Raw genomic sequence first — 23,459 nt, 5'->3', positions numbered from 1 at the left:
TAAGTTAAGACTGTACGTCTTTCACTAAGCCTTCCTGGACACATCTGTCTCCACAGTAGAATTTTCCCTCCCTCTGAATACCTCCAGATCCTTAATCCACCCTGTTAGAGGGAGTTTGAAAGAGTCCTCAGAGAGGTATGCGGCCTGACTATCTTTTTGTCAAGGTTTTCAGTGGCTCTAACCCCTGGGTAAACGGAATCTGAATTAGAGCACATAAAATCCACCTTCTCTGGAGCATTTATGACAACATTTCTAGTTTCAAGAAAAATTTCAGGGCAAGTTACTTTTTATACGTAGCATGTATTTTCAACACCATAGCCTTTGGCTGATGGGATCTTGTTACAGGAAGCATGAGGTCTGCATTTCCACCTTGGGACAATCTCATCTTGCCCCCAGGTCTGGAAGTCCTGTGTTCAACCCAGCTCTCTGTCAAAATGCTCACCGCGTAACTGACAGAATTTGCAAAGACTAAATGACTTGAGGGAACAGGAAGGAAAGAGGTGGGCTGAGAGGTGGGGCTGGTGGGAAGATGCCCTGACTTTAGACTTCGGGATTCTTCAAGGAAAACTAGTGTTTTCAGAGAAGATGAGATGACGAGTGAGTTCCAGGTAGAGGGAATAGTAGATGCAGAGGAGTGGAAATAGGAAACCGTTATCTACCTGCTCCCTTTGCTTCAAGGCTCAGCTAAATTCCTGCCTTCTTCAGAAATCTTTCTCCGATAATCTCAGACCACAGAGACGTTCACTGTGGTTGCCTGTCTCATTCCTACAGAGTGAGACCGGAAGCCCCTGGAGACCAGAAGCCTCAGGAGACTGGCAGCCTCTGGAGACCGGAAGACCTGTTTCATCCTTTTCTGTAGCCGACCCAGTCCCCAGGACTGTGCTCCCTAACTGCTCAGACACTGCCATCCTGGAGGGGGAGTGCAGGATGAATGCAAAACACATTTCCAGGTTGCCAGTTTCTTGCTGATTCTGCAACAAAGGAAAAGATCTTCTCTCATCCAATGTAAAAGGTGAAAAAAAAAAAAAAAAAGCTTGAGTTTCTCTCGGTGGAAAACAAAGGGACGTTTGCTTAACTATGACTCTGCCTCTCCAACCTGCAAAGTGTTGTTTTTCTGCAAAATAGGGTTTTTAATATTTGGTAAGTTTTTGAGAACACTGCACGGTATCAGCTCTGAATGGTTGGGCTCAGTTCAAAGGCTTGTATAAATATCGCTAAAGAAGAGCCGTATTAAAGCATCCAGTCTCCCTGATTTGCGCTTTAACTTTACCTACGCATAAATCTGCAGAAGAGTTCCTCTTCTCAATTTCACATTCCTCCAGACTCTAACACTGGCCTTTTTATGGACCAGAAATCTGGCCACTTTGTATTCCTTCAGTAGCTACAGCAATAAAGCCACCCTCGTTATGGAATAAAATTGAAAACTGTCTCCCAACTGTGCAGTTGATTTGAATGAAATCTGTTCTGTTTGTCTTACTGCGTTGTAGTCAGTGATAGATGAAGAGGGGAGTTTGGGGGCTTCTGTGGATGCTGACACTGGGCCTGATAACTAGAGCTGTAACCACGCCACCATCTATCATTCTGGGAAGCTTGAAGGTCTGCTCACCAGAAGCTGGCGCACACCTCTTAGTGGGACGGGGTGGGCTTGCTCTGATTTGTCACACGATGTCTTTAATGCAGAAGGTTAGAAAGGTTTGAATTTGCTGAGAAAAATCATAGTTTTTCATTTGTGGACTTTGCTTTAAAGAAAATATTTTCTGACAAGTGTGTGTGTGTGTCTTTGTGTGTCTTTGTGTCCCAGTCATCACACCGACAGGGACATCCCATTTTGATTCCCACTGCCTACATAGTGTATTGCTTGTGTGCATACATTTGTAATCTGAGTGGCCCTGGCTCCTTGGTCAAACACGAACACAGCTCTGTGGACCAGCAGCTGCTGCCTCATGCTTTTTCTTCCTCTTTTTAAAATTGGAGAGGAGTCACCTTCCCCCTGGTGTGGTGACCTTCAGCTGGGCTTGCTCTCCGTTTTTCCTGATGCCTGCCTGGTGAGAGAACGTGCTAGGCTGGGGCTGGCTTAGAATTCAAACATGTTTTCTGTCCCCAGAGTCATTACTGTCTTAATTAAGCCATAAGACATTGCTGAGGGACAGGGGGAGCAGTGAATACTCATCTCTTTTTGATTTGCCCAAAGGGTATTTGGCTCAAAATAAAATGCAGGTGAATGTAATTTCTTTCCCTAAGAGCATGGAATTATGGGAATATTGTTGTGCTGGGCAGGGCTCAAAGCTGGAGGATATTTGAAGATTTGCTTCTGATTTGACTCCAGCTGGTCCCAGGGAGGGGGTGATGGACAATTTAGGGGCTGGCTAGTCCTTCTCTGGGGCTTCTGTGGCTTAGGTGCCTGGTGGTGATATAGACTATTCTGGTAAAGAGCTAGAATTTTTCTTTGCTTCTTATAGGATCTTCTTCTGTATCCTTCATTTACAAATAGGTCAGAAAAAAAATGGGGTTTTCTCCAGAGCATGTGTTAACTCATTATCCACTAGCTGCTATTTCACAGATGTCTGCCAAACTTTGCACTTTATGTGGTACATATTTTATTGGTTTGCACATAGATGAATGTTGGCAGTTACTCAAGGATCTACTCAAAGCAAGCAAATCCTTTACCAACATCACATGTTTATTCTCTTGGGTTCTTTTGTATCATATTTGTATCCCCTTTTGGTAGCAACTTGTTTTATCATCATCTGTCATTTCCTTTTGTCTCCTTAAATATAGAGTGACTTTCTTGCTTGGTAAATTTCTGGAAGATTACCTTCTAAAATATGGTTATGTGGATTTGATCAATGTTTTGTAAGTATTTTTATAAAACAAATTTTATAGAGTTTGATAATAAATAATGACGGTTTCTGACTTCCTGGTGACTGTGCATGTGCAGATCAGTTATGATTCCTGTCTTATCCCCACTTCCCCGGCCCCCCAAGGGCTGTGCCTCTTGTTTCTGTCTTTGTTACCTTTGTTAGTCAATGTTGAGTCTACTTCCCTTTTCTTTAAATTATGCATCATCAGTTTAAGGGGCTAGTTGTCACTAACTTTTATACAAAGCAGCCCATCCCCAAGTCAAATATAGTTGTCTGAGCAAACTGCCTGGGAGCACAGGGGAAGAGGTTGGAAGGCGAAGTAAAAAGAATTAACATTTACTTGCTGTCAACTCTGTGCCAAGTGCTTTACCTAAGTTATTTTGTTTCTTTCTCACAGTGACCCTGTAAAACAGATATCAGATGCAAGGCACCAGACTCAGAAGCTAAATCTTTAACCCAGGGCCGTGCAGTGGTAGAGATGAGATCAGAACCAGCCAAACATGGCTTTGGAATATAATCAAGAGAATTTAGTAGGTGAGGGCAGATGGTAGGGAAAAGGATGGGTTGAAGATAATAAATTTCACTCAGTAATGAGCAGTTACTGAGTTAAAACACATGTAAGGACTTACAGTCACCTGTCATACACAGATACAAGATCAACCTCAGAACCCAGGGACAAAAAAGAAGAGAGAAATGGGAAAGTATGAACGTGTGCTGGGGTTGTCCAGCAGGAACCTCTTGATAGGAGCCCACAGCTGCAAGTGCAGGCCAGTTGCCTGACGCGATGGCACGCCCCCTTGTCCTGTGCCCCTCTCTACTTGCGACCTGGGCAGCTGAGGTGATCCTACCACGACCTGGACGCGTGGGTAACACCACTTCTCTCCCACAAAGGGCAACCCTGCTAACTGGAACTCTACCGTCATGGTCCCCTTCCTTTGAGACCTGGAGAATTTGGGTCTTCCTGGAAGCCTTATTCAATTGTTTCCTCAGACAGAGTTCTGCTATACATCCTAATCTGCCAGGAATGGGACTCACAACCAGGCAGAGCAAAAGGGCACACAGGCCTGAAGGGGGAGGAGTGGGAGTGGGAGAGAGTTCAAGAAAATTAGGTCATTGAATTTTCTACTGAGACTGCTGGCTTTGGGTACATCCCTCCAGAGTCCTAGAACAGGGCTTTCAACAAGGGAAATGCTCAACAAACATTTGATGTAGGAAAGAAGGAGGGAGAGAAGGAGGGAGGAAGGAAGGAGTTCCATCAGTTGGCCTAACTTTGACTGTATCCTGTCCAAAGAGTATTCCTCAAAGTTCCAGACATTACAATGCTTTCTTCCATTGAACTGACCCTGGAAGTCACCATGCTTAATTACTCCTTCGTGGCCCCTGGGATTTTATGTCATCCAAGCTGTCTATTCTCATGTGCCAGCAATGACTGCAGCTAGTCTTAGAAGGCTCAGAAGGCTGGCCAGAAGGCTGGCCATGGCTTTCGTGGCCTCAACATCGGGGTGTTTGGCTCACAGTTTCTGAGTTTTTAACGTACAGTGTAGCTCTTCTTTAGATGTGACTGGATCTTGCTTCCCTGTACAAAAACAAACCCGCTCTGGCTGGTTTCGTTTGTATGTGTGGAAAAACACATATTCAGGTAAGAGATCCGTTTGAAAATAAACTGCAAAGGATGTCTGAAAGCAATCTCAAAGACTCTTCTGTAGCTCGTAGCTTTTTCTGTGGATGTGTTCATCTGCTAATGGAAGTGGGCTCTAGTTTTCTGAGAGTTGGTGTAAGTGCAATCTGTTTAGAAAAGCAAATCTGCGTTTATCTCTTAACTGCACGTTGCTGCAAAAATACGAGGCCCTGGTAGAGGCAAGTCTCGCTTCCCCCCTCCTCTCTTAGGCCTCCTTTCACACTCTGTGAGCTGTTATGCTTCCTCTTTCAGTTGGGAGAATGCACGCTGTCCCTGGGTAAGTGACATGTCTGAACAAAATGCAAAAGTAATGCACTTAGAACCAACTCTTCCTGGACACCTAAGTGGTAGACCTAAAACTGTGCCCATCAACACCAAAACTAAAAACAGAACAGCAAAAAAATGGACCCTCCCCCTCCCCCCAAAACACAAAATGGAACAGCAAAATCCTCACATTTGATCTGAAAAACTCAGACTTTTCTGAAATGGCTGGAACCAGCCCCGAAGAATTCCAGTGCTTCTGTGGGAGAGGCTTGCAGAATGAATGGTGAGGCTGGCGGAGCTGTGACAGTGTCCAGTGAGTCTGACAACGCAGTGACCTTGGGCAGAAGCTTAGTGTCACTTGGTCTCCCTCTGGCCACTTCACACATCTGTCAGAGACACATAATAACCCATCCTCATCTCGTGGGGGCTGAGGATTAATTAATAATTGATTGTAAATTACTTGGTACTCCTCAGAGGAAACGCATTCTGTAAGTGCAAAGAATCATTATTATCCAGCAATTCAGCTGGCTCTGAAGCACTAATGACTTCAGGGAGGCTGCTGGAACACACACTGTGGTCTTTCCAGTTTAGAAACCGAAAGTTGAGGGACTATATGGGGCTTTATTTCCCCTATTAACCCTACTATAAAACAAGACATTCTTCCCCACAAAAATGTCTGCCCTATTATTGCATTTTATCCTCTAAAGTATGAAAACAGATACCTTCCTGGATTCTGGCTGGGAATTCATAGCGGGAGAGTGGTGTTTCCCAAGGTCGATTCTCAGCACACCAAGCCCACGTGACACACAAAACCAAAAGGGCTTTGTCAGGATACCACACATAATGCACTTTAGTGCATTAGTGACCTGCAAGGGGTTTATGAGAATGTGTTGAACGTTATTTACCTGACTCCCAAAATGATTGGATAAAGTCCTGTAGATGTTTGCAAAAATTGCACATTCCACTCTGTGTGCATCCCTGATTTCAATGTGACTTTGAGGTTTCTCTCATCAGTGGATGGGGCTATTTCCATACCTTTGAGCGTGGGCAGGCTTAATGACGTGTTGTGGTCAATAGGATGTGGCCGAAATGACGTTGTATCAGTTCTGAGCCTGAGCATCAAGAGGTTTTGCAGCTTCTATTCTCACTGGTGGAACCCTGCCAGTCTCCGTAGGAACGAGCCCAGGCCAGTCTGCTGAAGGATGAGAGAGATGTGGCCCCAGACAACCACCAGCCAACAACCAGAGCCATCCGACTTATTGGGAGGAGGCTGACCACAGACACGTGAGAGCGACCAGCTGCACACAGCCCAGCTTGTTGACCCAGAGACCTGTGAGCCAGATAAATGGTTGTTGTTTTAAACCACTAAGTTTTGGGTGGTTTGTATGCAGCAACAGATTTATAGTACAATAATGGCATCCATTAAAAAACTCTTTTAATCGTCCCAGGGGTATAAATTGAAGTTGCAAATTGGTGATGCACAGACGATTTAGCATTTGGCCGGATTGGCTGTGATCAGCTCAGTATCCTTGCTGCTGCTTTGTCCATTCTCGTCTGTGCTTTGGGGAAGAAGCAGGGACTTACCTCACAGTTCCTGTCCTCATATGGTTCTGGGTTCTATTCAGCCAATCAGAGTCACTTGAGTGAGATTTGGAAAGTGAAAGAGAAGACGAAGCTATCATCCTTGGGTAACTGTGGGCAGAAGTGTGGGCAGATGCTGGTGTGAAGTTTGTAACAGCTTCTGGGTGAGCTCCTAGGAATCACCCCCATGGCCCTGGAACTTCTGGGTTTATGAACTCAGTCAGTTGCTTCCCCAGACCTTCCAAGGGTGTGGAAACCTCTGATGGGGGAGATTTCCAATTACATCAGAAATTAGAATGTGATGACTGTTATAAGGGAATTTCTAGGGTATAGCACGTGCCTGTGACTGATGGCCATGAAGAACCAGGCTCCAGTTGAAAGCTTTACTCTGCTACCTTTTAAAACTAAATGTTTGCTAATGTATTATAAAGGATTCCACTCAGGAATGGCCAGGTGGGAGAGGTGTATATGGGAAGAGGGTGTCTCCAGGAGCTCCCTGGGCATGCCACCCTCCCAGCACCGGGATGTGTTCACCAACCTGGAAGCTCTGTTATTCCTTTTTACCTCAGTGACTGAGGGACCTTCCTGGACATTTTGCCTCATTTTACTCAAGTGTAAAATGGGAATGACAGTTTTTACCCCAAAGAGTTGTTGTGAGGAATAGATGTGGTCCACATGCACAGATTTGTGGCACACAGTCGTTCTCTGAATGGCAGTTGTCTGTTAGTTCAGGCTAGGTCCAAATTTTCAATGAATGGAACCTAATTACTGAGTTGTGCTCTTTCAAATGGCCCCATGTTGCTCCCTTCAGTTTTCTCTTAAATAAGACACATTAGTACATCTCAAGGGAAGTATATCAGTAACTTCCCGGGCGTCTCTATTTGGCCCCTCGGCTCCCTGATCTCTATGTCTTTTGCACGGCTTGCTCCTGTTGCAAAGATTGTTTTCTAATAAGTCAAAACATTGACTCAGGTGAATTAGAACACAATTGCTGTGGTATTTCCCAGGGATTTGCCTTTGAAATCAGCAAACATATCAAAACATCTCATTCCCCTGTAAGGATCTCAACAGGATTGTATCAGAACTCAAAGGCAAGGTGGGGCGGAACAGGAATGAGACAAGCAACCATCCATTTTCACTGGTACAGTAGTTGCTGTGTTGAGAGAGTCCCACAAGGAATCAAGACTGGATTGAAAACAAAAAAATCCAAAAAACTTTATCTGATGTCTTGCTGTGCTTAGCTTTTTGTTTGCTTACTTGTAGGGAGGCAGGGGTGAGTGCTGGGCTTCTTGAACTTTCTTATGGAGGAAACTTCAAGTGCAACTAAGAGGAAACCCATCTCCCCGGAGATCTTCACGTGTGGTCCAAAGCCACAGACCAAAAAGCATGGCATTTATTTGATCTTTACAATGCATGTTAATTTTTCCTATATGTAATAATTTATTTTAATATGAAAATTATATTCTCCCTAAATCTCTGTAGATAACGGATGCTCCAGGAAGACGTGTGTACTGGGTTTACCCCTTGAATGGTAATACTGTAAAGAGAACGCACTCAGACTCAGACAGATATGGGTTTGAATTCTGCACTCCCCATCTTATAGCTGTGTGACCTGTGGAAAATGAGTTCGTTTTTCTGAGCCGTTTATCTCATCCGAAAAAAAAGAGATAACAATATTTCTTTGGCAGGGTTGTTGTGAGGATAAGAATTAAATGAGATAATGCACGTAAAGTGTCTAACAAAGTAAGTGATAACATGTGCACAGGAAACAGAATTACAGTATTGTGTTAGTTTCAGGTGTACAGCAAAGTGATTCGGTCATATATATATAATTTTTTTCATTTCTTTTCCATTATAGTTTATTACAAGATTTTGAATATAGTTCCCTGTGCTCTACAGTAAATCCTTGTTGTTTATCTATTTTACATATAGTAGTGTGCATCTGTTAATCCCATACTCCCAATTCATCCTCCCCCCATGTCCCCTTTGGTTACCATAAGTTTGTTTTCTATGTCTGTGAGTCTGTTTCTGTTTTGTAAATAAGTTCATTTGTACTATTTTTTACATTCCATGTATAAGTGATATTGTATAATATTTGTCTTTCTCTGTCTGACTTACTTCACTTAGTATGATAATCCCTAGGTCCATCCATGTTGCTGCAAATGGCATTATTTCATTCCTTTTCATGGCTGAGTGACATTCCATCATATATATATATGCCACATCTTCTTTGTCCATTTATCTGTCGATGGACACTTAGGTTGTTTCCATGTCTTGGCTATTGTAAATAGTGCCGCTGTGATCATTGGGGTGCGTGTATCTTTTCAAATTAGAGCTTCATCTTTTCTGTATATATGCTCAGGAGTGGGATTGCTGGATTATATGGTAACTCTATTTTTCATTTTTTAAGGAGCCTCCGTACAATTGTTACGTACTCTTAGAAGGAGGAAAATGAAGAAATTTTTCTTATCTTCTTGATTGCTGGAAGATCACTTAACTTTAGTCTTCGTTAAGGCTGAGATCTCACAGTGGACATTGTGAAACTTTTGCAGATGTGGGGTTAAGGAGCCTGGACCAGCCAGAGAGAAGGAAGTACACATAGGTAAAGAGTGGACTCTATTTGAACAGCGACTTTGATTTCCTTCAGCTGGTGGTTGCCAAAGATCTGTTCCTGAAAGACTTGCTTATATTTATGTGGATCTAAATGTTTATTCACATAGTCATGTGCTCGGGACCTTGGAGTATTTATGGCACATTGAGCTGCGTATCTGAACGGAATTTGAGGGATAGTGGTAGACACAATTGTCTTGATAGTCCAGGCTATCAAGAGCTTTGTTTTTTGGTTTTATTTTTGATAAAGGTATTTTGCAGCCAGAGTTTGTCATAAGCCTTAGAGTGATGTGGTAGGTTTAAGGCCACATCTTTAAATGGAATACAGCACATTAGATTGAATAGAATAGAATATGGCAGAAATGATGAGATGTCACTTGAGAACAGTAGCTTTCATCTTGGGAGCTGTCCCTCACTCTCTCTCGGTGTGCTGGCTCTGGGGGAAGCCAGCTGCCACGTCGTGAGGCAGCCTGTGGAGGGTCCCACGTAAGTGAGCTGGAAGCAGGAATTTTGAGGCCCGCCACATCACGTGAGGGAGCTTGGAAGCAAATCCTCCCCCAGTCCAGCCTTGAGATGACTGCAGCAGGGCCAATGACAGATTGACTGCAATCTTAGGAGAGATCTTGAGGCAGAGACACTCATTTTAGTCACATCCAGTTTCCTGACCCATAGAAACCGTGAGATCATCAGTGTTTGTTCTGCTGAGCTGTTAAGTTTTGGGATCATTTGTTATACAGCAGTAGATAACTAATATATGTGGCCAATGCATGATGGTATAAAGTCAGTTTTTCTTCCAAAGAGGTAATAAAGATCTGATGGCTTGTTGGTGGGAAAGGATGATCAGAGAGAATGTCAGCAGGGTTAAGACAATGATGGATTTCCATCTGGGGACGTGGACAAAATGCCCTGTCCTCCTAGAGGGGTGGATGGAAACCCTGGGTAAGTTTGAGGGGTTCTGCAAAGTAGAGAGGAATTAAGCCTTGCTTCTTGAGGAGGCAGCAAACTTACTACAGGAGAAAAGAATATCTGCTGCATTGAAATAACAGAAAGTAGAAGTAACAGCCAGTGTGTCTAGGCCAGGGGTTGGCAAACTTTTTCTGTAAAGAGTCAGATAATAAGTATTTTTGGTTGTGGGCTGTTCATTCTCTGTCACAAAGTCTTAACTCTGTCCTTTAGAGTGAAAGCAGGCAGCCTCCTCCTGGACCTGGAAGGGCTTCTCTGTGAGCATAAAGAGATGCAGAAGGAGCTGTGTGGACGGGAGGGTGGAGAGCGCCCCGCATTTCAGCTACATCTGTAGGTGGGTGAGGACCGAAAGGGAAAGATCAAAGGGAACTGTACCTCTCAGTCGGTGTGGATGACTGCTAGTGACGAGCCAGGAATTTCTTCCCAGATTTTAATCCCTCCCTGGGGAGGGGTGTGTGTGTGTGTGTGTGTGTGTGTGTGTGTGTGTGTGTGTGTGTGTGAGTTTACAGGGACAGTATCCTGAATTGATTGAATTCAAACCCCAAAGTCACTGAGTTTCCTTGAATTGGCAAATTTTTTTCCTCCATCAGTGGTAAATGGAGTCTCAAGAACTAAGTTTGCATCAGTTATGGAGAAATGAAAAAGGTGACGGTTTTGCACACCCAAGCACTATGATCATGTAAAATCTGTGTGTGCTATGTGCATATAAATTGCTATAAGAAATAATATCCGAGAGATCCAGATTTTCGAGTTGGGGAAAAGCCAAAAGTTCAGAGCACCTGAGTAGAAATATCATTGCCTGCCGTTCCTGGCTAATTCTAGAATTGGGCCAGCTACGTCATTTGCAGGGCCCAGTGCAAAATGAAAATGCAGGTCCTTTTGTTCAAAAGGCAGGAAAAAAGTGCTGTTAAAGGTGGTACAATATAAAACTTTTTCCTTTCTTCTATGGTCTCTTTTTCAACTTGTGATGGTGTTTTACATTTGCTCTTTAGTGTTGTTCTAAGTAAAGAAAAATTAAAAATTTAATTATTAATAGCACTTTTACTGTTCCTCTTTATATTTTGCAATGCCTCTTTTAAATGTAAACATAAGACTATTTAACTAATATAATCACCCAAATGACGTAACTCAAAAAACTCCCAAATTACATAACTCATATTTTGCAGCTTGTACGTGTATATATATATATATATATATATATATAAATATATATATATATATATATATATATATAAAATACATACATATATATATTTTTTCTTACTGGGACAGTAGAAATGCTGCACAAAATGAACCCAGCTGTTTTAAAGCTGTTTTAAATTTCACTTTTTGGTACATGCACATTCCACCAACACTCTCTATCTTTGGCTGACAATGAGTCAGGAAGGACGGAAAGGAAAAGGGATTATGAGTCGCCTCTCTTTCCCTTTCCTTCTGTGTCATCATTTTCAGCATCTGTAGTTGACTAACAAAGGGAAGTAGTATGAGGAAGAGAGGATATAACAAGGTTCTGATTTGCTTTGCTAGGGCTGCTGTAACAAAGTACCACAAACAGAGGGGCTTAAACAACGGAAATTTATCGTCTCACAGCTCTGGAGGGAGAAGTCTGAATCAAGGTGTTGGCAGGCCCATCTCCCTCTGAAGGCTCTAGACAAGGCTTTTCCAGATCCCTCTCCAGCTTCTGGTGGTCCCTTGGCTTGCGGCAGCATAACTCCAATCTTCACATGCCGTCCTCCCTGTGTACATGTCAGCGTCCAAATTTCCTCTTTATATATAGATACCAGTCATATTGGATTAGAGCCCACCCTACACCAGTATGACCCCATTGTAACTAATTACAGCTGCCATGACCCTACTTCCCAATAAGGTCACATTCTGAGGTATGGGGGGATTAGGACTCCAGCACATGAATTTGGGGGGCAGGTACACAGTTCAACCCATAGCAGTTTCCTTGGTTGTTCATGTTTCTTAGAGCTCATTGCCTCATTTGGAGCAAGTTCTAGTTTGAACAGAAAGCATGACCTCTTGAGGCTGGCAGTGACCCCACAATCTATGACTGACTCAGTCATAGATGTGAGTCTTGCTGAAGTCCCCTCATCATGGGCCACCAGCTTTCTGTGCTCGTGAGGAGCCATGAACACTGTCTGGGGATGTGGCAACAAGGGACAGAGGCTGACACACATAGTGTGCCTATCTCCTCTGCTCATGTGCATGTTCCATTGTCCCATCCTCCTTCACTTACAGAACCCAGGTTCAAAGAGAAAATTATTAAGCATCTAAAGATGGCGACAGTTGAGCATTAAACCAAGCATAGGGCTTTTTGAACCTAGGGCCCTGTGGACCGTATGGGTTGCACCCCTACAAAGCCAGCTCTCTCCGAACTGTGACCCAGATCTCTTACCTGAGCTTCATCCCCTGTTCTCCAGATCATTAGCAACTTGTTGGTGATCATATCCAGCCATTGAATTCCTGGAGTGCAAGGAGGTAAGCGCTTACCCAAGATTCCCAATGAGAACAAGTAGGGCTGGAGGCCCATTGCCAGGCCCCTGGGCCATTGTTTACTGTTTTCCATCCATCACCTGGCTACCTGCTTCTCAGCTACCTGTTTGCTAAGAGTTAGCTCAGTATGAATGCCTGGAGCACAGAGAGTTCTCCAGGGTTCAGTTATCCCCAAGATGTGGCAGGACGCTCGTTAGATGTGTGTGGATAGGGGACTGACTCGCTTTGCCCTCTTAGATGGCAATGGAGGCAAGTGGTGAAATGGCAGCTGTTTCCCATCTAAATGGAGTTCAGGGCAATGGGACAGTGAGCAAAGCTGAGATGTCAGAAGGATCTGAATTTTCCTGTTCACTGCTCAGTGAAAAGCTTTGAATTTTGAGTGGAGGGGCTGGGGAGTGAGGAAGCCAGAAGGTGGCCTTATCATACAGCAGGGTCACAATACTTAGATCTGGCCTAAGGCAAAATGCTCCAATGATGGAATTGATTTTTAGGGTTCCCTGGACATTTCCTGGTCTCCTTCTTGTCTCAGTTAACTTTTGCTCGGTAAAAAACCACCCCAAACTTAGTGCCTTAACATAACACCATTCATTTGGCTCAGCATTCTGCAGGGAATTTGGATTGGGCTTGGCGGGACAGTTCTGGTCCAGCCCATCTTGTTCAGGCATTTGTGGTCTGCGGCTGGGGCTTGCTGGCTTGTGAAGGGTTAGAGTAGCTTTCGAGCGTGTCATGCCACATTCTAGACACATTCTAGAATGAGTCTACCTCATTTTGTTGATCAAAGCAGGTCACAGGCCAGCTCAGATTCAAGAAGTGGAGAAGAAATAGATTCTACCTCTCTGTGGAAGGAGCTATAAAGTATTGTGGCCATTTTGCAATTTACCCCATTCCCCCCGGAGCCCTCTCAGCATCTCATGCCTTCCATCCAGGCCTGCTAAACTTCACCTGTCCTTGGTCTCACTCCTTTTTTTATCTTCCCCCTTGTTATTCCAGGGCTCTTTATTCGAGATCTTTTATGGGAAAGAGCCAGTTCATTTTAGAATAATTTGTGCCGGATAATAGGTAACAGAAGTGGGAACACTAGTGGGTTACTCTGAGACCTTTCTTGTGGTAGAAGTTCTGGGCTTTTTGGAAAACCAGGCCTTAAGTCGAGTCTGTCTTAAACTTTCATGATCATAAGAAATACCTGGGGAACTTGTTGAAAAATGCAGGTTCCTTGATCCCATCAGAGACGTACTAATTCTGTATTTTCTAGGAGGAGCCTAGGAGTCTGTATATTTTCAAGCTTCCTGGGTGTTTTTGTTTGTTTTTCTTTTTTGAATAACTGGGTTTTGGAAACACCACCTTATTTCACTGTCCCCACACCGTCCGGCACCTATGATGTATTTGAGAGTCTTTCCATGTGTAACTGAATTGAGTGGAGCCATGGTTCTCACGTGTGGTTCCTGTTCCAGAAGCATCACTTTCTTGGGAACACATTAGGAATGCAAATTCCCAGGCCCCACCCCAAGCCCACTGAACCAGGGACTCTGGGGTCAGGGCCACAATCTGCTTTAACGAGTTGTACTGGAAGTGCGGAGCCTTAACCGCTGGACCGCCAGAGAATTCCCCCAGGTGGTTCTGATGCTTGCTCAAGTGTGAGGGCTGCCAGGGCAGAGCCTGTCAGTAGGGCCTCCTGGGCATCTGCACATGTGAGTGAGAAAGGCCCACCCAGGCCTTGGTCCCACTCAGGCCTGACCCTCTTGCCCTCCTGCAGAGTCTTCCTGTGGCTTCCAAGTTCCTTGAGCCGGTCCTTGGGCCCATCCTCACCTGTGCTAAGAAACTCACAATTTGCTGAAATTCCTTCTTCTGCCTTCTGGACAGGGCCTCTGGCCCTGCTTGTTAGGCAAAGTCTCTGAGCTGATAGAAAAATGATGGCTCTTGCTGAGCGAATAGAGCTTTTAAGATGGTGTCGAGATATTTTCCTCCTTTTCCTGAGCAGCTTTTAAAACTCTGTACCTTAGGGGGGAGTGCTGAGGGTTTAGGCATTAAAAAGGAATTGGCACAACGGGGCCACCATTCCTGCAGAGTTTCAGATGCACACTTTATTAAAGTGGGTATACACAGCACACACACACACACACACACACACACACACACACACAGAGCCTGGGTATCAAGTTCCTTGAAGCCAGGTTCTGCTTCATTGTGGTTTCCTGGAAAGCCCTTAGCAAGTAAGTCCTCGTCAGCCCAATTGGCCACTGGAGATTTGGTTCTGTGGGCCGGAAGTCCCCCGGGAGAGGTGGGGAGACTGAAGAAGAGAAGGATGTTGGCGTGGACATTAGGAGTACGACTTCTAGCCCAGATACGCCACAAATTCTTGAACACATTGCTTCATCTCCCTGAGTTGCAACTCCTTCTCTGTAGAATAGGGCATATATTTAGATTTCACCTTTCCCTAAAACATCTTTGAAGGTTCTTACAAATATAAATGCACTTAGAAATACATAAACAGCACTTAGAAATACATAAACAAAAATTAGGAATTCCATAGGAGATTTGAACAGAGATCAGTGGTGGGAAACTGGAAAGAGAAAAAAATATTAAGTTCGATTCTGAGAGTTTGGACAGCCCAGGAGGCCTGGAAGAGGTAGAATCAAAAGTTCTTTCTCACCTTGTCAGGTGAAAGAAGGAGGTGGGTGTGCGTGGGTACGGAGTGCAAGTGGGCTTGGGGGTGGGCCATGAAGAGAGGAGGAGGAAACAGAAGTCAGGTTAAAACACCTGTATTCCAAGCCCCGGCCCTTCTGGCTGTTTCTCTGACATCAGCTTTCCCGGAGCCCATGCACACTAGCTTTCCTTGGCTCTGGTGTGGCTGACACTTTCCTCGGGGTGTGTGTGCAGCAGTCAAGCAGACCAGCCCTTCCTTTTCCTCCCTTGTGCTCACTAACGTGGTCAGGTGATGTTTAGTTACGACACTGGAATTGTCCTCCAAATGCAAGTCCGCTAATGGGGTGTCTGTCTTCAGATGCAGCTTCAAATGGGAAGCGAGTCTTTCAGTTCGAAGGAGTACAAAACATCCCACCCATAGCTGAATGTGCAAACTGAAAGGGAAGAGAGGCTATTAGTGGGTTACTGAGTCAAGCAAGAAGCCAGTGTTGCGTAGACGGGCTGGAGGGAGCTGGATGGGAATGGGGTGCCCCACATGTCATGCTCTGCTAACAGACACCTCTGAGAGGGAAGAACAAGGTGGGGGACTCTCCCTGCCAGCTCTCGAGACAGATCACGAAGCTATGGTGAGGGCAGTGTGGTATTGGCACAGGCAAGTAGATCACTGGCAAAGGACAGAGAGCCCAGACACACTCCATGCATAACTGGCTGGCACTGCAGCTCAATGAAAAAAATGACACTCTTCAATCAACACTATTTATTTATTGGCAATTGGTTATTACTATTGAGAAAAATACAATATCCCTAGCATCGTATAGGTTAAAACTCTATTTGTAGAAAGACTGAAATATAAAAGTCTAAAAGCTTTTACAAGAAAATAAAACATCTTTATGAACTTGATGGAAAAAAGAATTTCATAATGTTCCAAACTCACAAACCATAGCAAAAATTGAAAAATTCAATTTGCATTAAAACAAAAAATTTTTTTTGTCCATCAAAAGATACCTTTAAAAAGTTAGGAAGAAATAAAGAATTAATAGCCAGAATACATAAAGAACTTCTCTATATCAAAGAGAAAAAGACAAACAGATTAGTAAAAACAAGCAAAAGAGTTAAGATATAATTTACTAAAGTGGAAACATCAATTGCTAATAAACACATGAAAAGATGCTTAACTTAATTATTAATAAGGGAGATGCAAATTAAAACTAAAATTAGGTGCTGTTTCACACCATCAGATTGGCAAAAATGAAAAGTCTGACAGGACCAAGTTTTGTTAGGGTGTGGAGTGATGGGACCTCTTATCTACTGCTGTTGCAAATTGGCAACAGTAAAGTTGAAGATACGTATACACTATTGCTCAGAAATATACCACTAGATATATATCCTAGATGAATTAATATATACACACATACATGCATACACACATATGTATACATATATATGTACACACATATGTGCAGGCATGTATATGCACATATACACATGTATACCTATGTATGCACACACACACATATATGTTAGGAGACATGAAAAATAACAATCATAGAAGTATTTTTTATAATAGTAAAATATTGGCAACTTCCCAGCATCCATCCAGAGGAGAAATAAATTGTCATATCTGTAATGGAATTCACATAGCAGTGAAAAGAAATGAACTAGAGCTACATGAATCAATATGGATTAATTCCACAAACATAATATTGATCAAAAGAAAGCAATTTGCAAATGAATTTTTGCAGTATGATATCTACAAGAAAGTTCAATACAGACAACAATGTTTTTAATTGAACAGGGAGAAATATATATGGAAAGGAAAAAAGAAATGCAAATAAATGAAAAACCTCCAAAATCTGGACAGTTTCATCCTGGGTAGAATGAAGAAAGAGAAGGAACCTTGGAAGACACTGTATGTTGACCATGAGTTATTTACTTATTTTTTTAAATTTTATTTATTTATTTATTTATTTTTGGCTGTGTTGGGTCTTCGTTTCTGTGCGAGGGCTTTCTCTAGTTGCGGCGAGCCGGGTCCACTCTTCATCGCGGTGCGCGGACCTCTCACTATTGCCGCCTCTCTTGTTGCAGAGCACAGGCTCTAGACGTGCAGGCTCAGTAGTTGTGGCTCACGGGCCTAGTTGCTCTGCGGCATGTGGGATCTTCCCAGACCAGGGCTCGAACCCATGTCCCCTGCATTGGCAGGCAGATTCTCAACCACTGCGCCACCAGGGAAGCCCCGACAATGAGTTATTTTTTAAAGCTGGGTGATGAGTTGTTATTCTTTACACTGTTTTGTTTTGTGTCTCAAGCATTAATAATATAAAGGTGTAGCCTTGTTAGTTACTGACCCGACCACTTGTCCTTCCTCAGAGATGAATCAGGATTGATCTAATCCTGGCATGGCCATTCCATTTTCCTTTACCAGAGACTTTTTCCTAAATCCTCAGATTCTCCCTTATGTATGGGATTGGGCACATAACCTATTTTCAGAGCTAAGATGAAGTGAGCTGGGGGGCTTGGTTCTGGAAAGCTTTTATTTTCTGATAAAAGAATCCTTTTGGCCCCTGCCTCTTCTTTCCTTCTTGGGACACCAGATGAGGATGTGATATTTGCTACTGTGGCAGCCACCATCGTGGGGTGACAAGCCCCACGGCGGAAGGCCAGTGCTCTGAGGATGGGAGAAGAGAAGAATGGTCAGAGCCGGAGTATCTGATGACGTAACCAAGCCGTGGAATGACCCCTGGAACCATCCAGAACCCATAGATTTTTGTGAAGTAAACAATAATTGTCTTCGTGACTCAAGCTACTGGTGGTCTGACTTTCTGTTACTTGTGGAAAAATCTTCCTGATACAAAACCCAACAAATCATTTTCCTTTTAACCTTAGTGTTGGGCTTGCCATTCTATGAAAACACTAAGCACTTTCTCTCTTTCAAATCTCTACTCTTTTTCCCATGTACAAGACCCCTTATGTCCTGGTGAACTCCTCAGCTCTAAAAGCTTTTCTGAAACGCGTTGTCTGTAATGCTTTCCCAGCGAGCCCAAGTCAACAGCACCCTTCCTTCTCGGTCGGCACCCACATCCCCTCGCTCTGTGTTACAGCCCTTACCTTGTGTGGCCGTGCATTCCACCACGAGTCCCTTTAAGGCAGGACCGTGGCATCTTCATCACTATGTCTCCAGTGGTTGACACAGTTCCAGGTACAGCATAGGGACACAGTAGAAGCTGGGTAAAATGAATGATTCTGCCTGTATCTATATCTTAGAGGGAAAACAAATCAAGTACTAAATTGGGTAACCGAGGAGGAGAGGTGTGGGGAAAGAGGAGTTTAAACGGCTTTCCCAGAAATGAACACTGCCAAGCGAGCCCTTTTCTTAACAGCTCTTGATGCAATATTCCATCAGTCACATTCACATCTGCTAATGATTTTGTGTGTTCGATAGAATCACATGTAAGCTCACCAGCCTATTAAAATCCTGGTTTCCTTTCATCTCCCCATCCTAATCAGGTTTAAGTGACAATTGCTAGGGACTTATTTTCTAGGAGATAAATGAATGCAGAGGGGATGCTGGGCACTTACGAAGGGATTGCTATCCCAGGACTTGAACTACAAAAGTGTGGGCAACCTTTTTGAGAGACCCCTGTGTGCTAGGCAATACAGAGACACAGGCAATGCATTATTTAATTTTAATGGGTTTAAACATTTGCTCCGGTACACTTCTCTGTATCAGTAATCATGAGACTAGAACAGAGATTACATTAAATATTTCTTACTGTCTTCTGAAAGCCTTTTTCTTTTTTAAGGAGCTGGCGTGTATGTGTGAATGTGGAGGGGAGTCAGAGAGAAATGAAAGACAAGGAGCATCAATATGCAGAATAAACTTGAGACGTCAATGCACTGAAAGGTTGGCATTAGCTCTCTTATGTAGCCAGGGCGCTGGGACCATTAATTGGTACATGTGTAGAGGAGAGCAGGCTTGGCTGAAAGAAAATTCTAGCTGCAACAGGAGTCGACTGAGACTGAGAGACTTTTTATGCAGATCTTCATTCTGCAGAGGGTCATTTGGAAAACGTTATTTTTGCAAATGTGGGTGAATGATCATGATAGCAACGTTTAACATAATACTTATTATTTATCTAGCATGTGCATGCTTAGTGCTTTACATGCATTATCTTATTTAAATTAATAAAAATTATATGAGTTTGATACTATTATTATTTTCATTTTTCAGAAAAGAGACTTAGAACACTTGTCTGGGAAATCACAGAACCAGTAAAACAAAGAGCTTCCCATTTTCCTGGGAAGAGTGTATAACTCTTGTTTGGTGGCTTTGGCAAATGTTGCCTCTCCCTTTGAGTTCTAAAGGGAGGGGACCGGTATGAATAGGGGCCCAGGAGCATTCAGGGCATGAAAGAACCCACGCCTCAACCTCTGAGGCACAGAAGTTGACACTAGGACAGGGCAATTCCAACCAAGGCTGGGGCGGTGAGGGCCAACAGAGTCCTTGAAGGATTTACCATCAGACTGGAGATCTGGAACAAATGGGCTGGGCTGGCCTGGCGCACGGTCAGAAAGAAAGAGGCTGGCGTCGTGGTCCTGGATTGTGGCTGCTGGAACTTGGTCTAGAGTTGTTACGGAACTTAGAAGCATCTCCTGTCTTCTTATTGTGGAGGGCAAGAAAGTGAAAGTGCTTCGCCCTGTCAAAACAGGACCTTGAGCACCTGGAATCAATGAGATTGCAAACTATAAAGCTCTTCTGATACTATTTTCAGTCTCTAAAGTGGGGCTAACAGTAGCCCTCTCACTGGATTGCAGGAAAAAACAGAATGAGGGAATGTATGGAAATCACCAAGCAGAGCTGGCTTCTGCCATGGTTCCCTGTCACTGGGGCTGTGGAGAGTCAGAGGTTTCTAGTAATTCTCATATCGTATGTATTTCTTCTGCTGGGCGTGGTCCTTCCAGGGTTACCAGATGTGGTCCACACTGCACAGAAGAGGACTCCCGGCACCCACACTCCTCCATCTGCCTTGGGTGGACTCTTGACATCCCCCCTCAGCCCTGTCTTCTCCCACTCTTCGTGGGCTCACCCTCCCGTGGCTGCTGGCCTCCTTTCTCTGGCCTTTCTTCTCTTTGCCCATCAAGATACATCTGTTTTCCCTCGGGGTCCTCTCTCTTTCACTGTTAAGAACCTTTCTACTATGCTTCAGTGCTTTAATTAAAAGAAGTTGTCAATGGGATGGGACCCAGGAATTTAGGAGCAAGATATCAGAGTGAGATGGCTCTTTCCAGGGCGCCTGACAAAACGCTGACTGCAACTTCCTCTTTTGTGCACTTAAAGCCCAACTGTGCTAAATGTCTCTGCACAATGAGACAGGACAGGACCCGATGGTGTGATCCTCCTTGCCGTCACCACACTTGCAGACTTGGTCCCCAGACATGCAAAATGTGGTGATTGGGCACGAGAGCTTAGCTTGTCTCCTGTTTAGGTTTTGGAGAGAAACTGATTTTCTGATATTCTACCCACACCAAGCTTCCCCCAGTGGAAGTTAATAGGAAGAGAAGCGAAGGAAGGTTGGTTAGAGGACAGTGGAATTTGTGTGTACCAAAAGGATTTAGTTGACATATCTTTTCATTGGCAAAAAAGGATATACAGTCTGTTAGTATCCAGTGGGGGCATTGGTTCCAGGCCCCCAACCTCCTCCCACTGATAATAAAATCTCTGGACACTCAAGACCCTTCAATAAAAAGGCATAGTACTGTTGCCCCACGTCCCCACCCTTTATCCATAGGTTCCCAGTCTGCTGATCAGACCATGCAGATACAGAGGGCGACTATATTACATTTCATGGACATATTTTCTAGTTCATGTCTCGCTCTGGCTAGTTCAGCTCATCAATTAGCTCACCTTGACTGAACAACCCATGAGATTCCAGTGGCACCAACCGGCTGGAACAGGCTTGGGGATTTGTCTCTATTTTAATTCAGCTAAAGTGGAACAGCTGTCCCTCTGCACCGCTGACCCTGCCGAAACTTCTCTGGGAGGGTCACTACAGTTCTATCCCCAATTCCAATGTGTGCTTTATTTCTTTTCTTTTTTTTTTTTGATCAAGCAATTCTCAGATACCAGCTGGGTGTCCTACAATTCAACTAAATTCTAACACTATGAAGAGATTGCATCAGATCCCACAGGTTAAGGGCTCAGTCCCACAAGACTGCATGCCCCCCCTTCAGATGCCAATGTCACCTGTCCTTCTGATGTCCAGATATAGATGGAGGTTCTCATGACCCCCTCCTTGGGTTAACTAATTAATTTTCTAGAGCAGCTCAGAGAACTCAGAGAAACATCTTACTTGCTAGATCACCATTTTATTATAAAAGGAACTTGAGAACAGCCAGTTGGAATAGATGCCCAGGGCAAGGCATGGGGAGAGGGTGCTGAGGTTTCATGCCCTCTCCAGGTGTGCCACTCTCCCCAGATCGTCACGTGTTCACCAACCCAGGAGCTCTCTGAACCCCATCCATTTGGGCTTTTATGGAGGATTCATTACTCAGGCATGACTGTTTAAATTACTGGCCACTGGTGATTGAACTCATTCTCCAGCCCCTCTGGCCACCCCCGAGGTCTGGGTGGGACTGAAAGTTCCAACCCTCTAATTAGTGGTTGGTCCCTCTGACAGCCAGCCCCCAGTCTCGGTGATTTCCAGTCACCTCATTTAAATAATAAGATACCTTTATTTCTCTCATCGTAGGAAATTCCAAGGGTTTTGGGAGCTCTGTGCCAGGAACAAGGACATAGGCCAAATACATATTTCTCATTAAAAAAAAAAAAATCACAATATCGTAGCCACCAAAATTCAAGTTTCAGGGCCTGGGGAGGAAGACTCAGGAACTCCTCTCCCCAGGCCCCTCAGGGCCTGCATGTTGAAGACTGGAGATCTTGGCAAAGAGATCCTAAACTTCCCACAAGTCCTTTTCCTAAATCACTATGGATTCCAGAACTGTATGGGGATTAGGAATAAAAACCTCACCTCTCGCCCCATCAAGAGTTGATTAATCTTTGTCTTCATACACAAAAGAACACAACTGTTTTGTGAAAGAAGCAATGAGAAAATAACCTTATGGGATATTCTTGTAGCTGGCTGTTGTCTTTATGAGAGAGACTTTACTGTTTGTAAATGATGAGCATGGCTGCGTACCCGCAATTAGCAATTGGTTAACGGCGATTCACTGAGTGCTTACTATATCCCAGGCTGGTTTCAGAGACAATAGCGGTGTTATTCCTTCACTACAACATTCTGATTTGCTTGGCTGAGTCTGTTTGCCTTTTCCCTTGCTTCTGTCTTTTCTTTTCCCTGACCTGCTTTAATTACCCCCTCTCTTGGCTTTACTTACTGTTGCAGGAGGAGAGAGGAGACAATAGTGGTGCTGACCAGGGACTTGGGAGAGCTAATTCTAACCAGGGCTTTCTCGCTGGCTAATAGTGAGATGGAGGCAAGCCCCTTCTCCCCTGGAGGCTGGTTCACCATCAGTCAAGTGAGCCCGTTAAATTAGACGACTGATACTTCTCCTTTCAGTGCTGACATTCCTGGCCTTCCTCTACCAACTGGAGCTTTTTATCGGCAGAAGTTCTTTCAAGAGGACAATTATTTGTTGTAATTTAATGCAGCTTCATTATGATAAGTGCCTCTAAGTAGTTTTGTTCTTATTGTGGGATATTTTTTTTTTTTTTTAATGAGGCTTTTCCCTGTGGTATAATCATATCAGTGAGAGCCTGAGTCTCTGGCATGTACTCATGTGACTGACTACACTCTTAGTACTTTTCAATGGGAACACGTATAAATCTGGGTGCATTAGGACTGAGAAGGGCAAACCTTCAAAGTCCGCCCTTGTGCACTGACTGGCTGTCCATTCACAAGGCTGGCAGCCCTTGAGAATATGGTGGCTCCAGAGATACTGGGTCACTCAGGTGCTTTAGACAGTGTAGGACAAGTTCAGGGTGGCTGTAGGGGGTAGCTCCCGGGTTAGCTGCTCAGCCCTCTGCTTTAAGAACTGCAAAAGTAGGTGACTCTTGACAGCCATGTTTGCCCCCTGCCTCTGACTGACAGAGGTGGGCATTTGATTCAAGGTTGGCTCATCAGAGAGCCTTCTCTGAGAATATCGGGGTGGAGAAAGAGATCACTCTTTAAGGTAGCTGGACCACCCTACAGGAGGTGTGGGCTGGGTGGATTCCTCCAGGCAGAAACAGAGAAAACTGTGCTACAAGAGAGAAGGAGGAAGCAGCTGTGTGGATGGGGCTGCGGTGAGAAAGGGTGATGACGATTTCCTGGTTCCTCCTCCTGCATCCTCTGGGGCCTGGCCGCATT

General features: G+C 44.1%; 1 long non-coding RNA gene across 1 annotated transcript in view; it reads left to right on the top strand.

Moving 5' to 3' along the window:
• The window catches only part of LOC309627394, a 35,269-nt gene extending 12,109 nt beyond the window's left edge, over positions 1-23,160 (top strand). Inside the window, exons 2-3 of the long non-coding RNA XR_014243717.1 lie at positions 772-8,986; positions 16,895-23,160. This is a non-coding gene — a long non-coding RNA (uncharacterized lncRNA). The remainder of the gene's footprint in view (positions 1-771; positions 8,987-16,894) is intronic.
• Positions 23,161-23,459: the final 299 nt, after the last annotated feature.

The sequence above is a fragment of the Balaenoptera borealis genome (genome assembly GCF_965194805.1).
Source record: "Balaenoptera borealis genome assembly, chromosome: 4".
NCBI classification, from domain to species: domain Eukaryota; kingdom Metazoa; phylum Chordata; class Mammalia; order Artiodactyla; family Balaenopteridae; genus Balaenoptera; species Balaenoptera borealis.
This window is presented reverse-complemented; position numbering and strand designations above follow the sequence as displayed.